The sequence below is a fragment of the Hibiscus syriacus genome, unplaced genomic scaffold (genome assembly GCF_006381635.1).
Source record: "Hibiscus syriacus cultivar Baekdansim isolate YM2019G1 unplaced genomic scaffold, ASM638163v2 tig00014862_pilon, whole genome shotgun sequence".
Classification (NCBI taxonomy): Eukaryota; Viridiplantae; Streptophyta; class Magnoliopsida; order Malvales; family Malvaceae; genus Hibiscus; species Hibiscus syriacus.
Genome location: NW_024062338.1, coordinates 178906 through 192474, shown reverse-complemented (window position 1 = coordinate 192474; position 13569 = coordinate 178906). Strand labels below are relative to the sequence as shown.

Sequence of the window (13569 nt, the reverse complement as noted above, 5' to 3'; positions counted from 1 at the left end):
CATATGTATATTCTTTGGAACATGTGTGAAGTCTTGAAAGACACATACTTGATCCATAGTATATGTATATGATTCTTAAGGAATTCTATGTGGTCCTTATGGACATCATTATATGGCACTACGGTGCAATTCTACGGGGCACTTCGGTGCATTTATACGAGCTGTGGTGACAGCATAGTGCACAACCTCTATAGACTCACATATCGATAGTTCTCACATATATATACATGGGCTAATCCAGAGATATGAACAAATATAAGTTAGTGGTATGATAAATGCTATAGAAATGATATGATGTGTGTATAGTGTTTGATTGAAATAGTATGTGATTATATGATAAACTGTTAATGATGAATTATGTGTATGCATGTATTTACTGCAATTAATCTGATATGATTTTATACGATATGAAAAATGCATGAAATTGCTGTAACATGATAGAACAGAACATGCATGTATCAATATAGGTTTTAAAGTGCATTATAAGTTGTTATGCCTCACTAAGTCTTCGACTTAGCGTGTGATTGTTTCACACGTAGGTTTCGAGAAGATTAAGGAGTGATGCAGGGCAAGACATGTCAGTTTTCCTTACCAAAAGATCAGATCAGAAATATTTGACAAAGTATGTTTTTGGTTATGTATAAAGTGTTGGCATGTAATAAGTCATTAAGTACGAGCACTCTGATAAAGTCTGTATTTTGTTTTAAATAAAGTTTTAAATTTCCCAGGATTTTTCTTAAGAGTCAAGGTTTAAAAAGTGAATGTGACACTTCGGACTTGTATCCGGGTCGGATACGGGTTGGGGGTGTTACAATCTAGCTGATGCATTTTTGGGACAATATCGGTATGTTAAAGGCTTAGCTCCAACACGCATGAATATTCGAAGAGTAAAGAAGAAAGCCAATGAAAGATTTCAAGAATATGCCTTAAGATGGAGATGAGTGGTAGCACAAGTTCAACCTCCAATGTTAGAAGAAGAAATATCACACATGTTTCGGGATTCCATTCCCACTCCTTTTTGTGAGTTAATGCAGGCAAATCCTACGAAGGAATTCGAGAATCTTGTGACAAGTGGAGATATAATTGAGAATGTAATTAGTAAAGAAAACTTAAAAGTCACATCCAAGAGTCCGGTGGATCAGAAAGAGAAACCTGATGATGTAAATGAATGTTGTATCCAGAGTTCCCGCAATTGCAAAAGAAAAAGAGGAAGTAATTGTTTGGATCGAACAAAGAAAGTCACACGATCAAGAAAAACTTTGGAAGTATTCCAAACTTCTATTTCAGACTTATACCCTCATTTGGTTAAAGGTCAGTACATCACACCAAGACCAATGAAAATGTCACCAAACCCTTCTGCTCATAGCTATGATCAAAGTAGTGTTTGTGATTTTCACTTGGGAGTATTTGGGCATTCCACGGGAAATTGTAGGCAACTGTTGAAGAGATCTTGTTGACAAAAGAGTCTTGACACAAGAAATGTCAAGAAATGGGGGGAAAAATGAAGACAATGACCCTGATCTTGTTACACACCCGACATTAAAAGAGTAGTAATGCATAAACAAGTGGAAATGTTATCTACCACTGTAGTACCTTTCATTTTCAGCATCTTGTTTGAACTTGCTTTTTGTTCCTTTCTCCGCTTTTTGTGCAATAAATAAATCTATGTTGCTTTTATGGTTATGAGCAAGGAATCAAGTTTTAATCTTGAGATTATTGAGCGTCGAGTAGATTAAATATTCTTTTAATTTTTCAAAGAGTTATAGATTTATTGGCAAGTGGTAAAATTATATCTTCCATATCTCATCCAATGCCAATTACTCGACCCTTACCAAAGCCAATCCTGACACTACAAAGACCTGAAGAAGTGTCTATACATGTTTTTGAGACACCAACTCTAGATGTTTACTTTTTCGGGTAGAGTTGATCGATTCATTATACTACCTTCCACCAATACATGACTTTAAGAGTCACATTTATCCTTCCAAACACAAAACCATCATAAACCAAAAGACCTCAAAAGAACCAAACTTTCAATTATCCGTAAATCTTATTGCAAGAAGAGACGAGATGAAGCATCATGGACCAACTTATTGAAGATGATTTCGAGTGATTAGGGCATACTCAAAGAAGAAGGAAAAAGTGATTGATTGAAATAAATATATCATGCATTAATTACATTTTTCTGTAAGTAAAATTATCTTGAATATTCATCCCCTGGAGATATCTCTTTTACAAGGACTTCCTGAGATGACTGAACTTCGTGCACAGATCAAGCATGCCACTCAGTGTCAATCGCCTAAAGATGATGGGGCAGTTGCAGGAGCAAATAAGAACCTTAAGGGGAATTACAAATATCTGAAGCTTACAAGGATTGGCACGAGAAGCTACCTTTTGCCTTATATGCATATTGAATTACTATGCGAACATCTACTAGAGCAACACCTTATTGTTTAGGGTATGGGATGGAAGCAATATTACCAACTGAAGTTGAGATCCCATTATTTTGTATCTTAAAGGAAGAAAAATTGGAGAAGACTGAATGTATCCAATTTTGATTTAATCAATTAAACCTTATTGATAAGAATCAATTGAAAGCTATTTACCATGAGCAATGCATTAGAAATGGACAAGAAAATACATCCAAGAGAATTCCAAGAGGATGATCTAGTGCTGAAAAGATTTTGCCTATACATAAAGATTTCCGGGGGAAATGGATGCCTAATGGGGAAGGGCCATACGTTGTAAAAAAAACCTTTTCGGAAGAAGCGTTGATCTTGGCAGAAATGGATGGAAAAGTCTGAGAAACCAAATAAACTTAGATTCTGTCAAGAAATATTATACTTGAAGAAGGAAAAAGGATAAAAAGGAAAAGAGGTATTCAAAACAGTTGAAGTCTTATACTCATCCAGCAAAGAAAGAAAAAAGAAAAATCCAGCAAAGAAGGAAAAAAAGAAAAAGAGATAAAAAAGATAAAAAAGGAAAAAAGAAAAAAAGAAGAAGGAGAAATTGAATCAAGATGGGTGACTCCATGGGCCTCAATGGATCAAGTACAATTAATTCGCTGATTCATAATCAAACAAGAAGAGCAAGAAATGATGAAGATATGAGAAAATGGAAATGAATCCAATTTGGCAATCTAGAGGGATCCAGATGATGGAAAAATCCCCAGCCAGGCAGATCCAAGTCAAGCAAGCAAGATTGAGGCATTTAAAGAGAGTATCTTCAGATTTCATTCCACCTCTCAAGATTGATTTTTATTTGCAAAAATTGGTTTTTAAAATCTTTAATGCATGATATAAAAAATGATAAAGGGGGGTTCAAGATGTAAATTTTTAAATAACATTTTGAAACCAAAGGAAGATTCGAGTTGAAAACATGAAAAGGTGGCTCGAATAATGAATGGTGCAACAATGACATAAGAGATGATCTTAAAGCTCTTAATGAAGCACCGCACATCCCAAAGATGTTCCTGAGAGTCTGGAAACAAGAAGCATCTCTACAAATGAGCATAACAGCCTTTTTCAAGTTAGTGGAAGCCCGAAGCGACATACTGAACCAACTTAAAAGAACCTATTTTACCAGAATCCACCTACACCTTAAATCAGTCAATTGTTTTGACACTTGCCATAGGACTATGATTTTTGAATGATTTAAAAGTGAGTTTAATTTATTTGATATTCATTAAACTCATTGTTTATGATTTGATTATATTGTGAACTTGAAAGGGGTAATACTTTACAAAATTCTTTCATTCTTCAATAAAGAAATGAGAAAAAACATTTTCAAACAGGACAGTCTCAAATGAGGAAGGTCCTTGAAGCAATTGTTGCTTATTCTACTCTGTGTAGAAAAAGAATGAACGAGGCCAGAATAATGAAGCACTTCACATTTTAAAGGCAAGTGGTCCAAGAAGCCAGAAAGGCTGGAGAATTGAACTTGTGATCTCCTATGACATTATTAGCGGCTCATCAAGAAAGATTATCGTTTATCTCATGCTGAGGGCGATAAGCATCACCAAACAGATTATTTTCCCCAACCATCAAATCATGTTCTCTAGAAGATTACATCATAAAGCCATGAACAAGTACATGTACTCTGGTTATACCGTGATACTGGCTCAAGTCTTGATACAACATTGCTGCCTTTTCCATGCTGAATTTCCTTGACAAGATTATATCCATTATGTCCTTCAGAAGATTGCTGAATCGAATTGAGAACATTGGCACAGAATAAGACATTGGAACAAATTCTACATTTGTATGCCGTACAGGATTACAAAAGTTGAGATAACCAGTTTTACCATCAACTAAACCTTTCCATGGTTAGGGAAGAGTGGGATATGGCAGTGGTATTTTGGAGCAGCAGAAGAGAGTCACTGTAGCAGTCATTGCAAGAAAATACCCAATAAAAACTTCTAGTTAATCATGATGATGTTTATTTCTTTCAGTAAGGTTGTTACACTGGATGCCCTGCAACAAGGTCGAATTCGACAAAACTACTCATCAATTGCTCCAACCGATCATCATTCAGTTCTTGCACATCTGTTTTCAAGATATGCCAAGACAGTAGAAGGCGACCTTTGCATCACTAATCCCAGAGAAAAGAGATAGGACATTGATACCACCATGGAACATGTCTCTATACAGATCCTCATGTATAGTTTTTAGGGAAACCTAGAAGCATTTCCACCTCATCAGGTTCAAGTGGAATAATTTTATTCCTTCCAACTCATACCATTCCATTTTTAGCACTCATCAAGATAATACTTCTGGACACTCGAAGGTGACTCATTGTCATAAGCTTCAAGAGCCTTACAGATCCTTTCTGTCAATTTGACTTCATGTACATGTTTGTAAACAGTTCAACTTTATCCCAGGAAGGTCACCATTTTTTTGTCAATAGAAAAGTATCATGTATGGTGCGTGGAAGAAGCAGAATAAGAGGAAATCTGTTCTCAATTAGCAGATTATGAATATAGCCCCTTTCAGTATAGCAGTATGAAAATGCTTCGAATCTACAAATTCTGGCTCTACATCGAATAAGTCTGTGATATTCCAGTCCAAACATTAACTGGAGTAAGTGCCACGTTCTCGTAGTAGAAATAAGGAGACCCAATAACATCTTCTGGAAGTGTTCTTTGAGTTATCTGATCTGATTTGGTATGAGCCCCCCAATCATTAGATTTGAAAGATGAATTTTGCTTATAGTATAAAGGAGACCCAATATATCTTCTGTAAGTGTTCTTTGAGTTATCTTATCTGATTTGGTAGGAAACCACAGAACCAATCATTGGATTGAAAGATGAATTTGCTCATAGTAGAAATAAGGAGGCCCAATAGCATCTTCTGTAGTGTTCTTTGAGTTATCTCTGGTTCGGTAGGAACCCCAGAACCAATCATTGGAATTTAAGATGAACTGCATGATCGTCTTCATTAAGAAGCTTCTTTTCAGCTTCCTCTGCTTCTTCCTTTTCAAAATCATAGCCCAGTTTCGCCTTTGCTTGTAATTGGGATCATTGCATAATGGCTTCCTATCTTCTACCATAAGAAGTGGGTCAGTAGCCTTAGCCATTTGATCAGCACTTATAAAATCTGTCAATTCTGCAATTGATAATCTGGACCACATCTCCATGGTTATTGAAGCCTCAGCCTCTGAGAATCTCATTTTTGTCAAGTATAACAGTTTATTCTCTCATCAGAATCAGAATTCAGGATTTCCTCGATATCAGAAAGAACTATCAATATCTGTGAAATCATCCTGAAAGATCGCTTCATAATCGGATTTTTTTGATGAGTCTGTACCACTGTATATGTAGTCTTGCTATTGCATCATTACCGTTCGCATAAATTGGTTTCTCTCCCACAGAAAAAATATTTCAGAGACAACCTTCACTGAAAGCTGATAAACCATTGTGTCAGCCTGAATGGATTACCAAGCATTTATACTGCTCTGTCTGAATAAATCTCTCCAGATTCAGAAAATGATCACCTCATTCAGAAGACACATATCTCAGATGTTTCGTCAAATGATTGAGTACTTCTTAAGTTTGTGACAACATGAAAAGAATTCCTCCAGTTACTTGACAACACTACTGTTTAGTGACCAGAATGAGAGCATTCAAGATAAACAAATTTGGGGCATGAAGAAAGCTACAAGTACCCATAACAGTGCATTGTCAAAATTGGACATCATGGGGATCATGACATTTAGTCAAACAGACATTGAGAATGAATCAAAAACAAAAATTGGGTCATCTCCAAAGCCCATTTCAGACAGATCCATGTGGGGCTTTTGAAGGCTCAGATTAACAAGAAGCAAATGTCGGGCATGCTGAAAGCCCCTTTCATCATAATAAAGAATGTGATGTATTTTGAACGCTCATATCAGTAAATTGGGGCATGTTGAAGGCCCATATCATCCTATGTCAATATCATTGACTTGAACAATATTTACAAAAAACAGAAATGTATGAAGAATGAAAATGATGAAACAGTGACAGTTGAGCTGACTATACATAATGTTTCATCATCAAACACTTACATCAGGGTTGTTGTTGAACAATATCTACCCAACAGGAAAGATGGTCCCCAGGCAAACTACTCGATCCAGGGTTTAGTTCCTTAAGATCTCAGCTTTGAATTTGGCCTTTTGTGTGTCAGTGATAATTGAAAATATTTCTTTGAGGTTCCTGGCAGTTAGTTTCAACTATGCTGTTGGGATTATGAAGCTGTTTTTCACATCAGTTTTTACTTGCTTGATGACATTGGAATGGAGACTCGACTCACTTACATTACTGTTATTCCCGTTGTTACTGGGGTCATCATTGCCAGCCAAGATGAACTGATTTTCCATCTATTGGGTTTTATCATATGCATTTTATCCCCAGCAGCAAGAATTCCATAAACCTCTTTCTGTACATGGATCCTATAGCGAATGTGTTTCTACTTTCTACAATGCTCATTATGAAAGAAAGCATGATCAGTATCACATTTGCCTTTACCCTTGATGATATCAAGATCGGTTAGTGTCTCCTATTCAATTCAACACTAGCATATCTTGTGAATTTGACCAACTTTTGGTCATACCAACATCACACTTGAATCCCCATGGAGTTTTGTTCTCAATGGTCTTGTGACATCATACAAAAGCTTTAAACACTGTGCAAAGAGTTTTCTTGACCAGCAATCCAAGCAGAAGCCACATGAGATGATGAATGTGTTGTCAATGTTTTACGAACCAGTGATTATGGTGTGAACCAAGTTGTTATCCTATGGTTTTCATTTATTGACCCAAGAGGAATTTTGTCTTCTTCAACCCCAAGATTAGAAGTGAGATATGATGAATATTTCTTTCCGCAGAAGGAGAACTAAAATTTTAACAACAAGAAACTAGTGGAGCCAACTAAGGTTGAACGACAGGTTGTTGTTAAGCATCTCGGCATGACATGATCCAAGTTGCCTTGTTCAAGAACCATTTAAATATGGGGACATGAAAGGAATTGAGATAAATTCTCCTTATGATGTGTTTCAAGAGTCAAATTAGAACAGACTCTACTCCCCTAATTAATCCCTGCTGAGTCAGGCATATCTACATCTACACTCTTCAAAGATTATAAATTCTCTTTTTAAAGATGATAGATTCTCTTTTTAAAGATGACAGATTCTCTTTTCAAAGATGAAAGCTTTATCGGATTTCTGCACAACTTCAAGCAAAGAAAGTTGGTTTTATCCAAGACAAGATGGGGCATCAAAGTCATAGCTCTGACTACAGCAAGAGTTCCACAAATGAAACATTTCTTCTGAGACTTTCATGAAGCAAAGAAGACAGCAAGATACAAGTTGATCAGATAATTATGCAGAAATGTAAGCTTGATAGCATAAATTGCTACACTGATATCCAGAGGTAACCCTGGCAATAAATGATGAACTAGAGGAAGACCAAGTTCACCACTTTGAAGACAAATGAAGATTGCATCAACATTCATGCATTCAAAAAAAACATCATTTACACAATAGACAATGCATTACATTGATACATCTGAGTGCATTCAAACATGAAGTTTTACAGATCTTAGGAAGAACAAGAAAATTCATGGTAAGAAATACCTTACAAGAAGAAGGTATTCAAAACCGCAAATACATGAATCATGCAAACATCTGAAAAAGAGATGGACACAATCCACAAGAATGAGCATTATCTTGAGATTGGGGCATGTTACCCAATCAACATGTTATTTCAAAAACATAATGAAAACGATTTCCATAGTTTCTCATTTTTATCTTTTCTAAAATGAAATTGTTGAAAAGTATAAAACGATTTTCTTAGTTTTTTTACTTAGTAAACTATTTCCAACACCTTATCTTGAGATTGGGGCATGTTACCCAATCAACAGGTTATCTTGAAACATAATGAGAAAACGATTTCCAAAGTTTTTCATTTAATCTTTTCTAAAAATGAAATTGTTGAAAAGTAAGAAAACGATTTCCATAGTTTTTTTACTTAGTAAACTATTTCACACATCTGTATGTCCTACAGTGCACGATGTTTCTAAAAAGCCTTCGGGAGCTTTTTGATGTTTTCAAACCCTCAGGGTCATCTGTAAGTCCTACAGTGCATGATGTTTCCAAAAAGCCTTCGGGAGCTTTTTGATGTTTTCAAAACCTTTAGGGTCATCTGTAAGTCCTGCAGTGCATGATGTTTCCAAAAGCCTTCGGGAGCTTTTTGATGTTTTCAAACCCTCAGGGTCATCTGTAAGTCCTACAGTGCATGATGTTTCCAAAAAGCCTTCGGGGGCTTTTTGATGTTTTCAAAGCCTTAGGGTCATCTGTAAGTCCTACGGTGCATGATGTTTCCAAAAAGCCTTCGGGAGCTTTTTGATGTTTTTAAACCCTCAGGGTCATCTGTAAGTCTTACAGTGCATGATGTTTCCAAAAAGCCTTCGGGAGCTTTTTGATGTTTTCAAAGCCTTAGGGTCATCTGTAAGTCCTGCAGTGCATGATGTTTCCAAAAGCCTTCGGGAAAAACCCTCAGGGTCATCTGTAAGTCTTACAGTGCATGATGTTTCCAAAAAGCCTTCGGGAGCTTTTTGATGTTTTCAAAGCCTTAGGGTCATCTGTAAGTCCTGCAGTGCATGATGTTTCCAAAAAGCCTTCGGGAACTTTTTGATGTTTTCAAACCCTCAGGGTCATTCATAAGACCTCTGGGCAGAATGTTTTCAACATTTCCATATTACTCAAAATAAGCTAAATGAAAAATTATTGTCTTTTTAGTCTTTGCTATATTCTTGTTAACACAAGAATGAGCAAAGAGGGGCAGCTGTAGACACTAATTTTTCATTTTACTTATATTATTATTATTATTATTATTATTATTATTATTATTATTATAAATATTATTATTATTATTTATATTATATATATTATTATTATAATATAATTACAAGCCCAAATGGAGACCCAACAGACCCAACATGGTCCAGGCCCAACTACATTTGAAACTCGGGCCCAATTTACAAGCCCAACATCGATGGCCCAGTTAAACCCTAAAAACCAAATTAGGGTTTCCCTCTTCTCCCAGCCGCCTCAGCTTGCTGCCGTTGGATCTGGCGAGATCCAACGGTCCAGAGATATCTAGCAGGAAACCCTAGGGTGATGATACCCTAGGGACACGTCCCAGCTGCCGCCGTTGATTCCAGAAGGCCACACGTCCGCTGTCGACGCTTCAACTGCTAGGCGTCGCTCCAACCGTTACTGTAATGCCACGACGCCTCGCCAGAAGCCTCCAGAAGCCAGCTGCCCCCCACACGTCGGCTATGGGTGAGTCACCACATAGCTCGGTGACTCACCGAACTTCCCCCTCTGGACCGGTCCGAGCATGGCTCCATGGCTATAAAAGCCACCAGATCCTGCAAAACGAAAAGAGGACGACAACAAACAGAAAAAAAAAGAACAGAATGGAAGGAGAACCACCAAAACCACAAGCAGTAACACAACCACACCAACACAAATCAACCATCAGCCGAGAAAAGAGAAATAAGAACTTACCTCGTCGGAGAACACCAAACATCGCCGAAGTACCGAAAATACCGAAGGTATTTTCTTAGATCTAGGAAATTCCAGGACTTTTGGGGGAAATAGATGCCGGATTCAGCCTTAGAACGTGAGATTTATCCTAGGGTATTTTAAAAATTTTCGCCACCGTTGACGGTGCCGACAGCGGTTCGACACCGGAGTGCGGCTGCCGGTCGGAGACCGTGTTCCCTCCGGTGAGGGAAATAATAAAGAGAAGGGAGAGAATTCTCTTCTCTCTCACTAGAGAGAGAAGAGAAATGAGAGAATGAGAGCTGGCCCGAAGGGCCAGCCGTTTGGGTATTTTATACCCGATACAAAACGGCGTCGTTTCATGAAACGGTGCGTTTTGAGAAGAGGGTAAACCCTGTCCGCAGTACTCCAAGTTTGTAATCATTACAATTTAATCACTGAAATTGATTTTTGATTATTTTAGTTTAATCTTATAATTTTATTTTATTTTAATTTAGTCCTTACTTGTATTATACATATATTTAGGTTAAATGCCTTATTTAGTCCTTCATAATTTTTATAATTTATTTTTTAACCCGAATTAATTAAATAGGTTAAATTACATTATTAGCATTAAGTTTTTTGTTAATTTGAATTATGCCCTTTAATTTTGATATTTTACTTTTTTAGTCACCAATTTTGTTTCTTTTCATTTGATCCTGATTGTTTTTATATTTTGCAATTTAATATATTTACTTTTAAATTTATTTTAAATATTTATTATAATATTAATTTGTTATTACTTTTATATTATTATTATTTCATATTAGTCACATAAATATATATATATATATATATATATATATATATATCAAGAAAAGGGAGTTTTAAAACAACTGGATGTCCTATTCTGGTATTTTAAATAATTAAACATTACAAAAATTTATAATTTAGTTTTATTTAAATTATTAAAATTTTAATATTTATTTTTATCAAAGAAAAGAACTGTTTTAAGGTACCTAGAAGCCCTTTTCTGATATTTTTAAATAAATATCTTACTATATTAAAATAAATTTTTATTATCTTAAGAAATGTTTTAGTCATTAATATCGAAGAAAAGAGCTGTCTTAAGGCACCCTAGAAGTCTTTTTTTGATATTTCTAAATAAATAAATATTTTATTAATATATTTAATTAATATATTTTCTTAAAATTATAGTAATAAAATTTGAAATAACATAATTATAAATTAAATATATTTAAATTTTTAAAAATTCTATTATTAGAGACAATTTATAATTAAAATAACATAATTATAAATTAAATATATTTAAATTTTTAAAAATTCTATTATTAGAGACAAATTTAATTAAAAATACCAATTTTGAGCGTGTAGGGGTGCTAATCCTTCCCTAAACGTAACCGACCACGAATCCCTTTTTATTAATAAAAAGAACGAATTTTTGGTTATAAACGCATATCAATTCATCTTTTAACTGATGTTTTCTTAAAAACTCTTTTAAAAGATAAATTTTTAAGTATTCGACCTACCTAACCCAAAAGGTCGATGGCGACTCCCAAATTATTTATTATTCACATTATTTTTCCCGCAAAGTAAAAAATTTGTGCCCGGACAAAAACCGGTTACGACAGCAATCATTCCATAAAAAACCTAATTTAGTGGAGAATCATCTTGAAATCATGTCAACCATCCCCATATAATTTAACTTACCGTTTCATCTCCCTTATGTCAGGAGTACCAAGTTGCGGAAACTTCACAGATGTATACCTCTTTATTCACATTTCATGGGAACAATAGAGTGATGATTCTTGCAGTTCTACAAATACCATTTATTCATTTTCTGGAGGCATCAAATTTCTAATGAAGAATGATGCTTCAATAATTGCTTTTCAGCTCTATAGTCATCTATGTTCTTTACCAAGGTAACATCTTAGTGTAAAGCAGAGCCTAGTACTTCTTTCCAATTCAGTTACAATGACAAGAAACAATAGCATAGAGGTAAACAATGAAAACTCAAAAGTCCAGTTTTGTTCGAAATTGTAAGAGTTAGAAGTACACTTAATTCAAGTAGTTCATATTACCATTTTATTAATCTTCATCATCAGAGCTTCCATCATCACTACTATAATCACTGCTATCATCATCTGGATCAAGAATATCGAGCTCAACATGTCGCACTTGAATTCGTTCGGGTTGCCTATGCAACCCTGGAGGTGGAACAGGCCATATGTTTGCCCTTCCATCCTAGGTATAGGCAAGGCTCCAATGGAGGCAGTGGCACTGGGTCCCCAGGCTTCCATCTGGTGGTGGCACTGGCAAGTTGGTTGGCAACTCCACTGGCATTCCGGGTTTCCAGCCTGAAGGAACTGTAAAATTTGGAGGAAGCAAACCCTGAAGGGCTGCCAAATGGCAAGTGGATTGGTATCTGAAGGCTGCTCAGGCGGTGGCTCGATGATCACCTCAACAGTTTCTCCTTAGTCTCGACTGTTTTTAGGTAAACCACATCAAGATCAGCAAAAGCATACAGCTGAGAAGCACGCATTGCTCCTCCTGTGGAGCAGGGGGGAGTGCCCACGAAGGGTGCCTGTCCAGCACCAAATTCAGGAGGTGCGAAAGTAGTGTAATAATCCGATGTGCATAGGACAAAATATCTGACAATTCAACTGAGATGCAACTGTGGTACAAGAATCATCATCATCATCCTTCACACCATTATCCTCCAATTTCAACCTCTTTGGCTCCTATAACTAGAATATCGACAATAATATCAAGAACCCTTTCCGCCTCTTTAAGTTTATTAGCAAAGCAAGCACTGCACATCTTTAAAACCTGATTTCCCTTGCAATCTTCTGCTTAGCATCTGAAGATCTAGGATTTCTTGGAGTTGGCCGACGGCTTCGAAAGTTGCGTTTGGAGGGAAGCGAATAACGAGATGACTTCTTTAGGAAGTAGGGTGGATTCAAGTGGAGGCGGCGGCATTGATTGTATTTGTGAGAGAGAAAAGAAGGGAGAGACCCTCGAAAAGCCGGAACCCAAAGGGCCGATTCGGGGAAACTTCAAAGAGCTTGGAAGCTAAAGAAGCCATTTGGAGAAGAAGGGACTGAGCTCTGGGAGTGGAGGGAGAAGCGAAAGGAGGGTTGAAGAGGTAGTTACGGCAGAAACATTGGGGTTGAGTGTTTGTTGCTGGGATTGGGATTGGGGTTGAGAAGAAGGTATTTGGAGGAGTGGAGTTTTGAAGAAGGTGAGTTAGGGTTGTTAACCCTAATCTAGCAGGGGATTGAACGATTTGATGCTGCAACATTTTCAATTCACTTGATTTCTAAGGAATTGTAGAGAAGACAGATTAGCTATTGTTAATATATATAAAAAAATTCGAAACACAAATAAGCGATAAAACAGCAGCTAAATCAGAAGTTGTTCATTGAATTCAACAGGATTGGAAATCATACCAAGACAGCAAATCTGATTTCCCCTTCACAAAAGTTGATGAAATTTGATGAACCAATTGGTTGAAACCCAGTTCCCC

At 36.3% G+C, this 13569-nt stretch overlaps 1 pseudogene; it reads right to left on the bottom strand.

Moving 5' to 3' along the window:
* Nucleotides 1-11953: 11953 nt before the first annotated feature.
* LOC120207488 lies at nt 11954-13352 on the bottom strand (annotated as a pseudogene).
* Nucleotides 13353-13569: the final 217 nt, after the last annotated feature.